General features: G+C 46.2%; 1 long non-coding RNA gene and 1 pseudogene across 1 annotated transcript; both read left to right on the forward strand.

Annotated features, from left to right (window-relative positions):
- Window positions 1-161: 161 nt before the first annotated feature.
- On the forward strand, window positions 162-2,256 carry LOC102990088 (uncharacterized). The gene is made up of 2 exons (XR_003678906.2): window positions 162-326; window positions 732-2,256. It is a non-coding gene; the product is annotated as an uncharacterized lncRNA (long non-coding RNA).
- Window positions 2,257-9,188: 6,932 nt separating this feature from the next.
- On the forward strand, window positions 9,189-11,463 carry LOC102989821 (heterogeneous nuclear ribonucleoproteins A2/B1-like; annotated as a pseudogene).
- Window positions 11,464-15,174: the final 3,711 nt, after the last annotated feature.

Raw genomic sequence — 15,174 nt, forward strand, 5'->3', positions numbered from 1 at the left:
TTTCTTTGTTCCATGTCCATTTTTCCTTATAAAATTTGTTTACATTTTTGGGTCAGTATATGGAAAGAAATCTGCATATGGTCTCTTTTCTTTCCTTTATCCCACAATTTCTTTCCCGAGGATTTAGTTATGTTACCAACTGTTGCAGGTTCTTGCCCTCAAGTTAAAACCAGTGGATCAAGTCCTCAATGGGATATTTTGGAGAATGAACTATGCAGTGAAAAGGAAATAGTAAGATGCACAAGAAATTATTCCTGTTCTGTTTTTGGAGAAAACTGGATATTTCATAACATCCGAGGTCACCAAACTCAGGAGAGGGATTTCAGGTGAGTGGCACAGCTACAGGGGAAGGTGGATCTCTGCAGACTGTTAGACTAACTTGAAACTAAAGAAAAGGTATAAACCTAGCTAAACAATTTTGTACTTAGAAAATTTTCACAAGAGAATACTTTCATAAATGTGAGGTATCTGAAACATAACTCAGTTGGAAACAACGACCAGGAAACCCTGTATGTAAGAAACACAGAACGTTATGGCTCTGTCTGAGCCCTCAGCCAGAGCATTAAGCTTGTTACATGTTGTCACAATGCAGACGGTGCCTGCAACATACCCATTCCTTGAAAATGGCAAATACATAGTGAAAATAATAATGAACAACCATCCATAAATCATTAATGAAGAAATCAGTTATAATCATTAATCCCTAATACTGTTCTTCCCATTTTGAACAGAAATGGTTTGGTGGAGAATCTCTGCAAAGGTAATGAAGGTCATCAATGTGGAGAAACCCTGAACCAGATTACACATCTTACTGTGCATAAGGGTTATCCGACTGGAATTCAGCCCTATAAATGCACTAAGTGTGGAAAAGCCTTCAGGGATCGTTCTTTCCAGAAGAATCAGCAAAGATCTCACCCTGGACACAAACCTTATGCATGTGAAGAATGTGGGGAAGCCTGCAGCTGTGTCTCATGCCTAAATCCTCCTGTGGAAACACACATTGTAGAGAAACCCGAAAAACATCAGGATGCTGGGAGAGCATCTAAAAGATATGTTAAGAGTGGCAGTCGTAAACAGTCTTTAGAGTGTAAGAAGTCTGGAAAAGCTCTCACTTGTCCCTCATCCTTTAAGGGACGTGAGCGTGATCACCGTGGACAGAAAATCCATGTGTGTAAAGTATGTGGGAAATCCTTTATGTATTATTCCTACCTTGTACGGCATGTGAGAACTCACACTGGAGAGAAACCCTATGAATGTAAGGAATGTGAGAAAACCTTCCGATATCCTGCATCCTTGGGAGGACATGTGACGATGCACACTGGAGAGAAACCTTACGTGTGTAAGGAATGTGGGAAAACCTTCAGTTGTCCCAAATACTTCAGAAGACACGTGAAAACACACAGTAGCATGAAACCCTATGAATGTACGGAATGCGGCAAAGCCTACAGTTGCTCCTCATCCCTTCGAGAACACACACGAACACACAGCGAAGAGAAACCCTATGAATGTCAGCACTGTGGGAAAGCCTTCAGGCATCAGCGATATTTTAAAAAGCATGTGAGAATGCACAGTGGAGTGAAACCCTATGAATGTATGGAATGCGGGAAAGCCTACAGTTGTTCCACATCCCTCCGGGAACACGAGAGAACGCACACTGGGGAGAGGCCCTTCAAATGCCAGCACTGCGGGAAAGCCTTCACTCGCCACGCCTCCCTTCGAGGACACATGAGAACGCACAGTGGGGAGAGAGCCTACAGATGTACACAGTGTGGGAAAGCTTTCTGTTGGCCCTCGTCCTTACGAAAGCACATAAGAATGCACAGTGAGGAGAAGCCCTACGAATGTCAGCAATGTGGGAAAGCCTTCTGGTACCCCGCAAACCTGCGAGGACACATGAGGATACATGCTGGGGAGAAACTCTGAATCCAAGGACCGTGGGAGAGACTTCATTCTCTCTTCAAACTTGTAATGTGAGCAGCACACTGTAGAGGAAACTTATGAAAGGGAAAATGTGGGAAAACCTTCAGCACTTCACTTACTTTGTACATGAAAACTCAGAGCACAACAGAAATCTTTTAACAGAGATAAATGTGGTTTTGACTTGGTAAGTGCCTCATCCTGAATAGGGATCCCAGTGTATTAATTTCTAGCTCATGTTGCTGATCTGAATACTTAAGATAATAACTATCCCTCTATGTCTACCTCATCTGTACTACTTATATTTTGTTATCTCCAGCTTTAAATAATCATACAGTCATATAAAGCTTGCCTCATTTCCATTACAGTGTCTTTTTTTTTTTTTTTGGCTGCCCTGTTCGGCCTGTGGGATCTTAGTTCCCTGACCAGGGATCGAATGCATGCCCCCTGCAGTAGAAGCACAGAGTCCTAACCACTGGACTGCCAGGGAATTCCCATTATGATGTCTTTTGAACCCACGGGTGATAAGTGGTTTTCAGTTTTTGGTTTTTTTCATGTGTAACTTGGTATAATTTTTAGATGAAAAGTTTTTGATTCTTACTTTGCATTATCTTCCTAGTATGTGATCATGATATGAAGTCTGTATTGTTGAAATGTCTTTCCTGGTCCACTGTTACAGATACTGGAATTTCCTGACTCAATATTTACCCTCCCCTTGCACCTTCATTACTGAAAGTGTGTCTTCCAAGTTGTTTGTTGCTAGCAGATACCATATCTGTGTTTCTCACAGAAATTAGTAATTGTGGAAGGTCTTGGAAAATAACATTCTCATATGATTATGTTTGTAATTTGGCCTCTGTTCATGTCCATGATCTTGGTTGGAAATCAGACATGATAATTGAGTTAAGAAGTGCAACTTGCTGGCATGAAGATGAAAGCTTCTGTCCAGACAGTTCTACTGAATTGTGTTGTCAGCTTGGGTAAGGTGGGAAACTGTATATCCAGAGTCCTTCTGTTAGTGGTTCTGAGTTAAAGTTCTTAAGATGAGGAAGAAGCATGAGGTCTGGAAAGCAGAAGTGTGGAAACCATGATTCTCAGGTCTTCTGTACCATCAGGAGACAGAGAGAGATGCATGCCAACCTGGTGAGCCTGAGTTCCAGCACCGTTTTCTGACTTCTGGCTCTGCCCATGTGGAACAGTCCCAATCAGACATGTTTGATGAACCCAACTCTGTGGATTTCTGACTAGAGAATCTGATCCATGATAGGGGTTTATAGAGATTACGTGTGGAAGCCAGGACCCCTAGAAAATGGAAGAGAAAAAGTTGGCGTCTGGTTTGATTACTTACTTGATTGACCTGGCTGGTGATCACGAGCTTCTACCTGGTTGCCCAACAAGCCCCTGTGCACTGGTCTGTCTGTATATGGTGGTTCCAAACCCTGGGAGGAATGATTTCTTCACTGGTGCCTTCCAGATCTCATACGAGTTAAGCCGTTGGTGAATTGTAACCTGGAATCGTAAAGACGGGGATCCTAGGAAACATACTTCCCAGCCTTGCCCTCAGTGAAACAACAATTCAGCAGAAACATATCTACCTTTAGATTTCATTGACCTTTCACAATAGTACCAAGAAATGTAGCACAGTGGGGATGACAGGGATATGGAGATGGAAGTTTCATTCATTCATTTATTCTAGGGAATATTATAGCGGAAGAGTAAACTAACTATTTCAGATAACACTGGAAGTTGATACCTAAATGGATTATTAAAATATGTACAAATGTGTGGGACTTCCCTGCTGGTCCAGTGGTTAAGACTCCATGCTCCCAATGCAAGGGGCATGGGCTCGATCCCTGGTCAGGGAACTAAGATCCCGTGTGCCACACAGCGCAGCCCCCCACAAAAAAGACATACATATATACTGACTTCAGTAGTGTGTCCTTCCCTGCCCCACCACTGATTTCATGTCCACTTGGAATCACTGACACAACCTGATTTGGAATAAGGTCTTTGCAGATGTAATCAGGATGTGGTCATATTGGATTGGTGTAGGTCCTAATCCAATGATGTGTAGCCTTATAAAAAGAGGGAAATTTGGGCACAGAGACCTGCACAGGAGACAGACACATCTTCACCATGTAAAGACAGAGCAGAGATTGGTGTGATCTCTGTACAAGTCAAGACATGCGAAGCCAAGGCAACCTCCAGAAGCTAGAAGATATGCCTAGAACAGGTTCCTCCTCAGAGCCTCCAGAAGTAGCCAGCCCTGCTGACCACTTCATTTCATACGGCCAGCCTCCTAAACCATGAGAAAATAAGTTTTTGTTGTTTAAACCACCATGTCTCTGGTGCTTTGTTAGGGCAGCCCAAGCAGACTAATGTAGTTCCTAAGGAGGGAGTGGGCCTTGGATGTTTGAAGGACAGCCAGAGGCCAGTGTTTCTGGAGCAGAGTGAGCTGGTGGCAAGAACAGCAGAGGTGAGAGGAGAGCAATGGCAGTGGGTAGGCACATCATGTCCTGATGCACTGACGTGCCGTGGTGCACTGACATTGGCCATGAGTGACATAGAGCCTAAAAGTGGCTAGATGAGGCAGCTTTACAAAGTCCCTGTGTTACCTTGAGAATAGACTCTAGGATGTTGTCACTTAAGGTGGTGGATCAGATGGGGTTGGTAGCAGTGGCAATGATGTGCCAGGTTGGAGCCCGGATGTAATTTGAAGTAAGAGCCATCAGAATTTCTTGATGGCTTGAAGGTGGGGTGAGAGGAAGAGTCAAGAGTGGCTCTGTTATTTTGTGCAGGAAAAACTGGCATGATGGTATTGCCATCAACTGACATGTAGGTCATGGGCAATGGAAAAGAATATTGGTGGAGTGTAAGGAGTTGAACTTGGAGTGTGCTGAGATGAAGATGAGATCAGGGCATACTAAGGCAGAAGATAAACATATGAGAATTTTATTAGATTTTATTACAATTTAAAAAATATTTTAGGGACTTCCCTGGCGGTCCAGTGCTTAAGACTCTGAGCTTCTACTGCAGGGGGTGTGGGTTCGATCCCTGGTCTGGGAACTAAGATCCCACATGCCCCGTGGTGTGGCCAAAAAATAAAAATAAAAATAACTTTAAAAAAATAAAAACATATTGTAAGAGAATGTTATTACAAACGTTGGTCCCAATGGCAAAAATGTGGGGGAAAAAAGCTGCTAACAGTTGAATCGGTACATGAAAATGGTATAGTCCTACAAGCATAAAAATAGATTAATAAAAGTGTGTAAATTACCAAGCTGTGGACAGCAAAACATTTTTTTTTTTTTTTTTTTGCAGTGTGCGGGCCTCTCACTGTTGTGGCTTCTCCCATTGCAGAGCACAGGCTCCGGACGCGCAGGCTCAGCAGCCATGGCTCACAGGCCCAGCCGCTCCACGGCATGTGGCATCTTCGCGGACCGGGGCACGAACCCGTGTCCCGTGCATCAGCAGGCGGACTCTCAACCACTGCGCCACCAGGGAAGCCCAGCAAAACATTTTTGAATAAAAGACACTTGATAGGGACTTCCTTGGTGGTCCAGTGGTTAAGACCCAGCAGCCATGGCTCACAGGCCCAGCCGCTCCACGGCATGTGGCATCTTCCCGGACCGGGGCACGAACCCGTGTCCCGTGCATCAGCAGGCGGACTCTCAACCACTGCGCCACCAGGGAAGCCCAGCAAAACATTTTTGAATAAAAGACACTTGATAGGGACTTCCTTGGTGGTCCAGTGGTTAAGAATCCACCTTCCAATGCAGGGGATGTGGGTTCGATCCCTGGTTGGGGAAATAAGATCCCACACACCGAGGGGCAGCTAAGCCCGAGCGCCACAACTAGAGAAGCCCTTGCGCCATAACAAAGACCCAGCGCAGCTAAAATAAAAAAATTAATAAAATTTAAACAGTGGACTATTAAAGCTGATATTAAAAAAAAAGACACGATATAAAATGATACATACCATTTGACTCTACATGCAATATAAAACAGGAAGAATTATTGATGAAACTAAAAGTAAATGAAAGGAAATAATTTTTAAAAGTTTGGGTTATTGGTAACTGTGAGAGGGCAGTGTGGGGCTTCTGATGGGGCATAAACCCAAGTGGGATGTGGGGGGTGTGACAGCAGCCTCCCTGTCTTGTATGGATTATGACATCATGTGTTAAAAAGAAGGAGACATTGGGCCCAAAATGTAGTCACTTGCGCTGAATCCCGTGTAAGCAAGCCAAAACTTACTGCCTAGCCAAATTGCACTTTCAGTCTTTCCCAGGAGTGTGACCTTTAACCAGTTGATCTGGGTTTTCCTGCTCAGCACTAGTGAGGTAATCCCCTTGATAGGCCCCCTCCATCCCCCTTAGGAGGGCGGCATTGCCTGAAACCATGCATTCTTTGCTAATAATTTCCTTTCCACTTTTGAAAACCTTTCCTATTCTGAAGCTCAGTGGTGTGCCTTTCTACTTGCCAGATGGGACACTGCCCAGTTCATCAACTGTTCAATAAAGCCAATGTGATCTTTAAATTTACTCAGTGAATTTTTGCTATTTAACAGATTTGGTGGCAGCAGTGGGATCAAAGGACTTTCCAGCAGTATTCAGAGATGACCAGAAACAGAGGCGTGGGGGACTCCTGGTGGTCCAGTGGTTAAGACTCTGCGCTTCCACTGCAGGGGGCACAGGTTCATCCCTGGTCAGGGAACTGAGATCCCACATGCCGTGTGCCATGCGGCACAACCAAAAAATAATTAATTAAACACACACACACACACACACACACACACACACACACACACACACACGCGTGGTAACCAGCAAAACTTTTTTCAAGTTCACTGTCTTTCTCACCATTTCTGAGGGTTGTGGATAAGTTCCTCTCATTTCTGAGCTCTGCTCTCTGTTGTACTCCCAATCAAATTGACTGTCCAGTCAAGGGTTTAGTGGGTCAGCTTGAGCTGGAAGATTGTTCCATCCAGAACCCTAGTCCCTAGTTCTTAGTTCAGTCTGCAATCTCCTGCTTGTTTGGAATCCCGTTCGCAAGTTGCACCCTGCATTTCCCCTTTACTGGGGTTGCTGATACAGTCCTTTCCCCAGTTCCAGTCTATTGACCCCATTTGCTGGAGTCTCCTTATTTAGTCCATGCTGGGATTTTTTTTTAAATTTGGCCATGCCCTGAGGCATGCTGGATCCTAGTTCCCAACCAGGGATTGGACCTGTGCCCCCTGCAGTGAAAGTGCAGGGTCCTAACCATTGGACTGCCAGGGAAGTCCCCCATGCTGGGAGTTGCTGGTGGTGTACACGGACTTCTGCAGCAGTGTGTCTTGGTTGCTGCTGGTTTGTTTTGGTGAACATGTTTATCTTGTTTTGTATAGATAAAGGCTACTGCTAACATGGATCTCAGAAACCAAAAAGCCACAAAAATTGGTGGTCACAGATCAAGAATTTAAGAACTGTTAGAACACTTGCCACCTAACTTAAAGACTCCCATGTTGGGATAAGTTGGTCACAGAACGGGTTGGAATGGTACAAGGTCCCTTGCCAAACTCAAGAAAATGTCTATGCAGTGTGGTACCTTGTAAACTACCACAGTTTCCAACTGAGTGCCATGTCCCTTTTAGGTATTAGTTTGACTCCAAGTGACCGAAAGTATAAGAAAGAAATAGAAGGAGGGGGGAGGGAGGGAGGAAAGAAAGGTACATACATACATACATACATACATACATACATACATACATACATACATCCATAATATCCTTAAATCCACATGGTTAATAAGCATGCCACCTTCCAGTACACCTATTAGGAACTGTGGTCCCAGAAGCTATAAATATCTGTAAAAATGGCAAAAATCTTACTGACAACAACCTACAAATTTTGTGTCCTGAGAACATGGCTTGGGAGCCCCAAAATATGGCCAAACAGAAATGTATATTAATCTCCATTTGCAGCTAGGGTCCTACCAAACTGCTCCCATTTCTCAGAGAAATTAAAACCTAGCGTTACAATGGCTGTTATAAGGAACATTCCAATTAGATAAGATCATTTAAGAAGTGCACTTAATAAAAATTTTTAAAATAATAAAAATTTTTAAGAATTAGAAAGTGCACTTAAAAGTGAGGGCTTCCATGTGAAACAAACAGAATGGGATACCTATTTTAATTGGCATGTAGGGGCCTCCAAAAGTAAAAAAAAAATTCTTAAAAATTCATTACAAAAGGCTAATAGAAAATTAAAGCTATAAGAGGTACCTAAAACAAAAGAACTCATAAAGACAACGTTGAACATAGTGGTTATTTCGACAAAATATGTCCACCTTTTATAGTCTCTTATCATGAGCAGACCGCCAGAAAAAATATTCGTTCTTTTAACAGAAAAACCAATTTTTACTTTTGCATTAACTTACTTGTCATATTAAAACTTGTTCACCTAAATTTATTCCAATTTTAGCCAGTCCTGATGATACAAAAAAATCCTTTCTAAAGATTCCTTTTTTTCACAAAACTTTTACAACTTTCTGTGTCCATTTTACTTGTCCTTTGTTTTCTTTCCCATTTAGAAATAACTGGCTTTAGGACAAAGTCACTTTGTTTTCTCTTAACAAAATGCATTCCCATTCCTTATACATTTTTCTTTTAATTTTCTTGCATACAAGGATGTCTTCCTTATTAATCTTAGTAGTTTTAGAAACCTTAATTTATAGTGAAACTAAGAAGTAAGCAATTGTGAACTGTTTGTTATACCGATATTTCTTTTCCAATTCAGTAAAAAGTATCTTATTAATAGATCCAAATATCTTTTGTTTTCTATAATAAGGCAAAAGTAGGTAAACTTAGACTTGTTTAGTATTGAATAACTAATGTTTCAGTATTTTATCTTACTCAGAAATGACATATTCAATGAATTCCCATCATTCAATTTAACGTAGCAAACTCTAAGGGTGTAAATTACCCCCTCAACATTGGTAAGCTATTCTAAATAGATCTAGCATAAAACAATTATCACTTAAAACTTCACGTAGGGAAGATGGCGGACTAGGAGGGTGCGGAATTCGCGTCTCCGCACAACTAGGGCACCTACCAGGCACCAGTGGGGGACCACAGACACCTAAGGGGATGGGAGGAACCCCCAGCGACTGGTTGTTTCAATTATATTTTTGTTTTTCCTAATATATTTTTCATCTTTCTAATTTTATTTTGTTTTTTGTTCTTTGATATTGTACTACTCCCTTTTATCTTTCTTTTTCTTTCTTTCTTTTTTTTTTTTTGCCACACCACGCAGCTTGCGGGGACCTTGGTCCCCAGGCCGGAGGTCGGGCCCGAGCTCCTGTGGTGGGAGCTCTGAGTCCAAACCGCTGGACTAACAGAGAACCTCAGACCCCAGGGAATATTAATCGGAGTGAGGCCTCCCGGAGGTCCTCATCTCAGCACCAACACCTGGCTCTATCCAACTGCCTGCAAACTCCAGTGCTGAACGCCTCAGGCCAAACAACCAGTAAGACAGGAATACAGGCACTAGCAACACAAGAAACAGATAAACGACCTTATCAAAAGTAAAATCTTTTGTGCATCCGAGGACACTATCCAGAGAGTGAAAAGACACCCCACAGAATGGGAGAACATATTGGGAATCATACATGCGATAAGGTTTTATTATGCAGAACACATTAAACAGCCTTGCATATCAAAAATAGAAATGCAAACAACCCAGTTAAAAAATGGGAAAGAAGCTGAATAGGCTTTTGTCCAACAGTGATATACAAATGGCCAATAAACAGATGAAAATTTTCTCCACATCGCTAATCATCAGGAAAATGCATGTCAAAACCAAATGAGATAACCACTTTGCACCTACTAGGATGGCTAGAATCATGGCCAGAAGCGCTGTCAAGGAAAAAAGCAGCGGCGGCGGCTCTAGCGGCAGTAGCAGTAGCGCCGGGCCCAGGAGGTGCTCCTAGAGCAGCGGCAGTTCTGACTACAGCTCCGGGACAAGTACGGTTCGTGTTCGTCCGCGGAGATCTCTCTCATCTCGCTCGGCTGCGGCAAATCGGGCTGAAGCGACTGAGTCCGCGATGGAGAGAGAAAAGGAACAAATCCGTAAACTCTTTTTTGGTGGCCTGAGCTTTGAAACTACAGAAGAAAGTTTGAAGAACTACTGCGAACAATGGGGAAAACTTACAGATTGTGTGGTAATGAGGGATCCTGCAAGCAAAAGATCAAGGGGATTTGGTTTTGTAACTTTTTCATCCATGGCTGAGATTGATGTTGCCATGGCTGCCAGACCTCATTCAACTGATGGGAGAGCAGTTGAGCCAAAACATGCTGTTTGCAAGAGGGGAATCTGGAAAGCCAGGGGCTCATGTCACTGTGAAGAAGCTGTCTGTAAGTGGAATTAAAGAAGATACTGAGGAACATTATCTTAGAGATTACTTTGAGGCATATGGACAAATTGATACCATTGAGATAATTACTGACAGGCAGTCTGGAAAGAAAAGAGGCTTTGGGTTTGTTACTTTTGATAGCATGATCCTGTGGATAAGACTGTGTTGCAGAAATACCGTACCATCAATGGTCATAATGCAGAAGTAAGAAAGGCTTTGTCTAGACAAGAAATGCAGGAAGTCCAAAGTTCTAGAAGTGAGAAGAGGAGGCCACTTTGGTTTTGGAGATTCTCGCAGTGCTGGTGGCAATTTTGGACCAGGACCAGGACCAGGAAGTAACTTAAGAGGAGGACCTGCTGGATATGGAAGTGGTCCTGGATTTAGGGATGGGTATCCTGGGTATGGAGGAGGACCTGGAGGTGGCAATTTTGGAGGTGGCCCAGGTTATGGAGGAGGAGGAGGAGGATATGGTGGTAGAGGTTCTGGATCTGGCAACCAGGGTGGGAGCTCCTGGGGTGGGTATGGCATCTATGGAGGAAGAAATCGTGGAAGTGGAAATGGCAATGATTTTGGAAATTATAACCAGCAACCTTCTAACTACGGTCCAATGAAGAGTGGAAACTTTGGTGGTAGCAGGAACATGGGGGGACCATATGGTGGAAGAAACTATGGTCCAGGAAGCAGTGAAGGAAGTGGGGGTTATGGAGGGAGCAGCCAATATTGATCTTCTTACTGAGACCAGTCCTGCAGAGAGACTGGGACCTCAGGGTCTGACTTCCCATGGGGTAAAGCTCCCTGGGCCTTGTGTAGCTGACCTCAAGCCCCAGCGGTGGGAGCTTGCACTAAGGGCAGAGCCTCCTGCTGTTAAAGGTCACACACGGACCAAGCCTGACCCTGCGTTGCACAAGGTGGTGTCACTGAGTCTTTGTTCTTAAAGAGCACGTTTCCACCATGACCTTGCCCTGGGCCGTGCCCTGACACTGGAGGTCACCAAGCTGATGAAAGAAATTTTCACCTATTGAGGTATGGGGAAGTTATCCGGGCTTATACATGATTTAACTCGAATTTTATGCTAACTAAAACGTCCTGTTTGTGGCCTATCAAACACATTGTCTGTCTGCTTTAATTATTAAAGGGCACATTGACCAGAACAAAAGATGTCCGTGTTAAAAATAAAGACTAGATGTCTCCCTTCCTGGGACACCAATGCTGGTCCTCCTTCGATGATGACTCCCTTCCCAGGTGCCAAGGCCATAGCTACTTGTTGCCTCCTGCTGCAGCCTATGTGCTGATCTGTTTTTTTTTGGGGAGGGGGGTTGTTTGTTGTTGTTTGTTTGTGCCGTTTTTAAAAAAATATTTACTTATTTGGCTGCACCGGGTCTTAGTTGCAGCACGCGAGATCTTCGTCGTGGCATGCGGGGTCTTTAGTTGCAGCATGTGGGATCTAGTTCCCTGACCAAGGGTTGAACCCACGCCCCCTGCACTGGGAGCACGAAGTCTTAACCATTGGACCACTGGGAAAGTCCCTGATCTGTTCGTTTTTGAAATCTTGAAGGAATGTTTCTCTGCCTTGTTTGCTGTTAAGAGTTCTGACAAGATAGAAAACGGTGCTAAAAACCATGCTTCTCCTGAGCAAGTCCTCTGATTTATCTGAGAGGCCGTCTTAAGGGCTCTAGTCTTCAGTTTGGCTCAAAAGACTTTTCTATTCCTATTATAGATCGTTTATTTTTTATTTCCATCAACAAAGCCCTATGAGCCGTATTTTCTCATCCTCATTCTGGATATGGAGCGATCCCCGGGGAAACTGAGTCTGGACTTCCAGGTGCAGGAGGAGGACACAGGGGAGCCACCGAGCAGTTGCCACAGGGTGTGCCGCGTCCAGAGCCAGTTCTGCACGGAGCCCAATTCCCAGGCGGGCGGATCAGCCACGCGTGTCCCTGTGGCCTGTCATTCGGAAGCAGGGGCGGGGTCTTGTTGAACTGTCCAATCAGCGGCAACTGGGCGGGGTCCGGACAAACAGCAATCAGGATAGAGTGGGACTAGTAGGACTGTCCATCAAGCCAGGGGCGGGGCAAGGATTACTGTCCAATCAGAGCCCGGTCCCCGGAGAGGGCGGGCGGTGTGCCCGTTCCCAGCCCGCGGAAGTTTTTTTGCGCTTGTGCCAACTTGTCCTGCGCGGCTTCAGGTGTCGCGTCCCCGTCGGTCTCACCTGCCCAGGTCGGAGGGTCTCCCCGAGGACGCTTCGGAGAACCCGAAAGGAGGCACAGATGGTGAGTGCCCCGCTCAGGGCCCTAACAGGGAAAAGACTGGTTCGAACGATCCGGAACATGCCGAAAGCGACGGCCGGGCCAGGGTCTCCCCGCGTCCCACCCACCCCGGAGTCCCGACCCGAGTCTCCCCCTCGGCCTCGGGGTGGGTACCCGGGATCCGGACCCGAGTCTCCCCCTCGGCAGCGGGCTGAGGACCTGCCGTGTTGCTCCGTCACTGCTCGGGGTCCGGGGCGTCCGGACTGAGTCTTTGGCCCCGTGGGGGTCGGAGGGAGGACAGGACTACTCCCGACGCGGGCCGTTAGGCGCTGGGGCGTGGGGGACCCTCCCTGGACCTGACAGATAAAGTCAAGCCTTGACTTGTCAAGGAGACTGTATTGCAAATACTGTTGCGATAGCGCCGAGGCTCGGATCTCAGAGATGTGCCAGCGTCTCCAACCACACAGCAAAGGGCTTTTCTGTGTGAGGAGGGCGAGCAGGAGGGAAGTTGGGCGAGTGAGGGCGGTGCGCGGAGTGCGGGGCCAGCGTGGCTGGACTGGACAGGGCTCCCTGGGTCACCTGTTGTCTGGAGAAGCTGACCAGGGGCTTGTTCGGAACCTCAGTGTTGCTCGGACGTGGGGCGATCCCCCGTCCAGGAACCTGTGGGGAGAAGTCTGACGATGTGGGGTAAGAAACAGGACACAGAGAACTTGGTCAAGCCCAAATGTGTGGGCAGGAGGGCCGGATCTCCTGGTGTCAAAGATAAAATGTTATAGTGGGGCTGGCCCCTGAATACATGCAGGGAGCATCACAGAGTGTCCTTGTACTCTGGGAATAGATTCACAGTGACCTTGCCTCCTGGCCGACTCCTGAATCAGGAGGTCCCCAGGCCCTCCTGTCTCATGTGGAACAGTAATCAGTATTGAGCTTTATTTGGGGTCTTAGGAATTGCAACTTTGGGGACCCAGATTTGAGTTGATGGAATACAATTTATGTTTTTGAGGCATAAGAAAGAAAATTTAAGCATAACATTACTCTCTGCCCTTATTGGGCCCCCCCTAATGTGCATTGTGCATCTGCATTATACATTAACTAGACTTTCTCAAAGGTAGGAATGTCTGCTGCACCAGAAAGATCAAATTTTTTTCCTCGTTCTGCCACCAGCAATGTAATTCCAAGATAACATACCTTTCCTAATCCTGTCAGAGGTCATGCTGATCTGCTGCAGATCTAGACTATGTATTTTTGGTGAACCTTATGTGAGATGTCATTGTGTCATTTTGATATATGCTCCTTTGTCTCAAAAATGTATATGATGGCCTTAGACTTCTAGTAAGTGGAACAGCCCTCTGAGTTTTATGAGACACTGTCTCCTGGGTTATAATCCTCACCTAGGCATAAACAAAATTTTCTATTTTCTCTTTTAGATCGACTATTCATTAATTTTTCATCAACAGCGTAACACTGAAAGTGTTGTAGGGAGGAGAAAGAGTAACAGACTTATTAAAGGAAAAGCCACAGGGTTGTTAAAGTTGCCTGGCATGAATTATGATAGACTGACATAGGGAATGAAATAGTTGTCCTTAAGGAATAAGCTGTCACGAGTTATTTAGGGGAAGAGTCCAATAAGTATCTTGACTTTCTGGGTCATTGGGCAGATGTTCTGGATGCCTGCGTTAAGGCAGTAAGTGGTCAAAAGTTCAGATTCCATCTGGGCTGAGACCTGCATAAGCCCTACTTCCTCAGTGGCCTCCTGCCTCCATTTTAGAGCGCTCTCTTAGCAATACTGACTCCATTTTGATTTTCCTTTCACACCTGTCCCCTGCTGTCCTGGCTCCCGGACTTAGGGGGGGCAGCCCTGGACAGGGGGCACTGAGGGGAACTGAGTGGCACATTTCTGTTCAGGAGAAGGGGACTGCAAGCTGTGGGCTGATGCTGTGTATGTCTGGCCAGGAGTACATTCGGCTTAGAGTCCACCAGGGCAGCCAGGTCTGGCACCCCATAGAAAGCCGGGCAGTAAAGGGCTGAAGCCAACCACCCGCACTTCCGCCCTGCTCCGTCACGTGACCTACAGCCCGCCCTTCATTCAGAATCCAGGCCTGCACCCGTTGTCAATCAGGGCCCAAAAAGGGGGTGTGCCCAGGGGCCCGTCCAATTAAGGTGCGAAGGCTTGGAGCCTCATCCATTCAGAGACGGGGGCGGGTGCATTCGCCTACGTGGTGACGTCGCTCTTAGCTGCCCGGGAGTTCCGTCGTACCTACTTCAGGGGGCCTCAGGTGTCCCGTCGCTGTCGCTCTAACCTGCCGGAGCTGTTGGGCTGCAGGGCCGCGGGGAGGACGACCTGAATGCGCGGAGAGGGGCTGAAATGGTGAGTGCGTGGGGCTGGCGCCGAGACCAGCTGGAGCTGGTTCGAATTGGCCGGAAGCGGCAGCAGGATAGGACTCCCTGACCCCGGTCCGGACCCTAGTTTCCACCCTCGACCGCGTCGCGCGGTCCCGGGGTCCTGTCCGGTCCTCGCGTGGGGTCTCGGGTCCCAACTCGGGTCTCCGCCCTCGACCGCAACGTGGGATCCCGTGAGTTCCGACCCAGTCCCTGTCCCGGTGGGTGTCTGAGCGAGGACGCG

The sequence above is a fragment of the Physeter macrocephalus genome, unplaced genomic scaffold (assembly GCF_002837175.3).
Source record: "Physeter macrocephalus isolate SW-GA unplaced genomic scaffold, ASM283717v5 random_1721, whole genome shotgun sequence".
Classification (NCBI taxonomy): domain Eukaryota; kingdom Metazoa; phylum Chordata; class Mammalia; order Artiodactyla; family Physeteridae; genus Physeter; species Physeter macrocephalus.